The sequence below is a fragment of the Octopus bimaculoides genome, chromosome 4 (assembly GCF_001194135.2).
Source record: "Octopus bimaculoides isolate UCB-OBI-ISO-001 chromosome 4, ASM119413v2, whole genome shotgun sequence".
In the NCBI taxonomy this organism is placed as follows: Eukaryota; Metazoa; Mollusca; class Cephalopoda; order Octopoda; family Octopodidae; genus Octopus; species Octopus bimaculoides.
The window spans coordinates 23201649-23205739 of NC_068984.1; positions in this window are offsets into that span (position 1 = coordinate 23201649).

Genomic DNA, 4091 nt, shown 5'->3' on the forward strand with positions numbered 1-4091 from the left:
AATACGTGTTTAGGGTAGGGTTAGGGTTAGGAATAGGGTTAGGGTTAGGATCGACCACTCACGACTAGCTAGCGCGGACGCGCGACTGCGCGTTCGGGTCCGCGCTGCTTTAGTAGTACCTCACAAGTGTCTATAAGGTAAAGCCTGAAATTAAAGGGGTCTGCAAGTCAAAAAGTTTGAAAACCCCTGGTTTAGACAATAAATGCATCTTTTACATTTAAGGTATTTGCAATTACCTTTTTTTTTTTTTTTATTTTGTCTATATATTTTTTAATATTTTGTGTACATGCATGTGATTATGCTTATGGGATTTGAATGTGTGTATATGTGCGCGCGCGTTTTTGCTAAAATGTAATTAAACAGTATCCTTCACGGAGAATAGTTATCTCAGAGACGTCATCTGCATCGAAAACAACAGGAAAGTTAGAACTATCGTATCTAATGCTGGCAGGGCCTATGAAAGAGTTAGGTGAGTTCAGCGAGTGCATTAGTCTAGGGTTTGGAAATCTCTGAAAAGTCTCCTTGGATTCATGACAAGAGTAGGATCTCCCATTTCCGAGGGGTAGAAGGAAAGCAACTTTGTTTCGTCATGCAGTATTTCATTTAGAGACCCCGAGTGCAGGTTGGGAGAGGGGCATAAAAAAAACAGTTAACTAGAAACGAAGGATCACCTGAAGAATCGCTACTCTTCAGACGGGATGTCCAGCCATGATGAATCTTCAGGTGTTAACGCCTGGGATAATACTATTTCAGGTGAGCTCAGGACAAGGTCAGAACACTGAAACATCACATCGATGTATCATCATCCACAACAGCAGCGCCATTACCAGCGCCAAAATTAAGGTCATCTTTATAACACCAATACCATCATCATTACTACCACATTCATTACCTCCATCACGATCACCACTTCCAACAACAGCATCGGCACGTCGGCACTACTACCACCACACCATCACCATTGACACTTGCTCCACTAACACTATTACAACCACTAATGACACTGATATCCCTATCACTACCAGCATCGCAACCACCACCACCACCACTACCACCACCATCAAAGGGTGAATGAAATCCGAAAAGAAAGGAAAGAAAGAAAATTAGAGTTACGCCCCCTTCGACCGCAGAAATTATAATTAAACTAACTGCTGTAGAATACTTCAACGGAATTATATACGACGGGTTTCTTTCAGTTTCCTCTACAGAATTAACTCACAAGGTCTTAAGCTTGTAGTAGAAGACATCTATCCAAGGTATTACACAGTGAGACTGAATCCGGTATCATATGGCTGGATAGCAAACTTTTTACCATACAGTATGTAGTATTGCATGTACTGAATATTTAGTTTAATATTTATCCTCATTTTCCCCAAAGTAGAATACTTTATAACGTCAATTTATTCCAATTTATCTATGAATAGATGTTGTGCGTATACATATATGTAAATAACAAACATTTCTGTGTACTGTTTCTTTTCTGAAAAAACATATGACATTTGCTACTATAGATTAGATGAGCATGTTTATAAGAGCTTGCTCCAGCGACGATCGTCCATGTAACATATGAAACTTTGAAACCTAAAAGTATTATATGAATATTTATTTTAATACATACACTTATAGCTTATGTTGTTTCTAGTGTATACATTGGAAGCACACTCAGGCACACACATAATGAAAATAAATATGTATGCATATATGTATGTGTTTATATATACATACATACATATATACTTGAGATTCATAAATCAACTTCTTTATGTGTTAAAGAAACTTTACTTTCGGATCTTTTTTAAAACGGGGCCACATTTTTCATTAATGTTTTACGTAGTGTTTTTGGTACCGAAAGACTTTCAAACTTCGTATACTTATCTATTTTGTGTTATAGAACAGAAAAATATTTTTGTATTCGAATTTATTTCATGTAAAAAATTGTCTTATTTCGATAATTTCAACCAATCACTGACAAGCATTCAGCTGTTTATATTTACTCCTTTGGCTGATTAAGCGGTGTAAAGCGTATTTAATTTCCATAGCTTCGTTTTGCTTTCTTCTTTTTAAATTTGCTGTTTTACCCTAACCCTAACCCTATCACCGATAGAATTGTTTCAGAATCGTTTGTTTATGTAGTCGGCACTTAATGTATATCGGCTGAATGGACGTCAGTGATTGGTTGAAATTACAGAAATACGACAACTTTAACGTGGAATAACTTAGGGATTTCCTTTTTTTTTTAAGAAGACTAAGAGAAAAAGATGTTTTATATGACACATTCTACCAGTGTTCCAAGTTTCAAAGTGTTTCGTTAATGAAAAATGTGACCCCCGTTTTAAAAAAGATCCTTACTTTCTTTATTTTAATATTTACATCACTTTTGTTTGTGTTCAAAGGTGTTTATCATTATCCCTGATTTCCAATGAAAAACATAACGCCACAAAGGAAAACACAACATGTATCCTGGTTCATAGAGACCATATCAGATACTCAGGTCTAGTGGAATTAGCGTACAAAGTATGGATAAGAACTACCAACTCGCGTAAGCATCCATACTTGGCATAAAATGTTTATGGAAACAAGAAGCGTCCTACAGAAAACAGCGGCTGGGCGACCGAGAATACCTGTGGAAGGCGTTGAGCGAATTTGAGTAGCAGCAAATAAACAGTTAAGTCTACCACGGTCAAAACGTCACAAGGTTTTGCAGAAGAAACTGAGGTTTTATGCTTTTAAAGTGCAACTTTTTTAAGCACATCAGCCGGATGATAAATTCCAAAGGAAACGGTTTGGAGTGGACATATTAGCTCCTTATGAGAGATTCATCATGGATGATATTTTTATAGAAAATTCATATAGAAAATTCCCGTAATAGTAGATGCCTTGAGAAACATTAATGCTTTAAAAATATGCAAGCAAATATGTAACCAAAACGTCACGCTTTACGTATATATACAACACATAAAAAGTAGCACTACTACACATATTACCTATTGTAGAAAACACAAAAATAAACAAAACTCCCCAGATGCGACGAAAGCACGTAATAGAGATATGACTGCCGCAAAATAATAATAATGATGATGATGATGATGATGATGATGATAATAATAATAATAATTACGCAAAACACTTTCAATACAGTAACCATAAGAGCATCACAGCAAACCACAGCACATACCCAAGGCAGACAGAGCTGCGCTCGGTAGTGAAGTGAAATCTCGCTATAAAAATAAAACTACTGAATAATAATAATAATAATAATAATAATAATAATAATAATAATAATCCTTTCTACTATAAGCACAAGGCCTGAAATTTGGGGGGAGGAAACCCGGCGTGCTAACGATTCTGCTATCTCGCGATCTTAATAATAATAATAATAATAATAATAATAATAATAATAATAATAATAGCGGTACCTGCGGAAATTCTGCCCAAATAGGTAGAAAATGCATTTAACGTTCTCACCAGCCGCTGCTAGGGCGATTTTGGTCTACCGCCTATATGTATTGTGTTTTTAATACAGCATGTCCTTAAGAGATATTATCTCCAAACGAACATCAAGTAAATTTTCTTTTCGCGATGTATTTACATTAAGTATGATTACACAGATGGCTAATTTACTCATAGTCTAATATTGCTTCTGTTGCATGCAGCGAATTTTACAAATTCTTATGCATAAATTTATGGATTCTCATTACATTATTTCGTTATCTTAAATATTTTGTTTATATCTTCCAGTTCATCCCATCGTTAATGTTGTTGGGCTTGTTTCATTATGTTAATTATTTCGATTACGTCTTCTATTTTGTTCTTTATTTAAGGTTGAATAGAGCATAACATTCGAACACATATCGTGATCATAATATTATAGATTTATGGCCATGAATGCTAGATAGAGTACGATCGGGAATACAAAGAGCCGAAATAGGTTTTTTCTGAAGTATCTCAAGGGTAATGTTACTCGACAGGGTACTTAACACGACGATTGGAGTGTCTCTCCAGGTCATAGATCCAGTGCTACGGACATGTAGTTAAGATGCTGCTGGAAAGGATCGCAAGACGGATTCTTTAAGCCGAGCCAACTGGCAAGA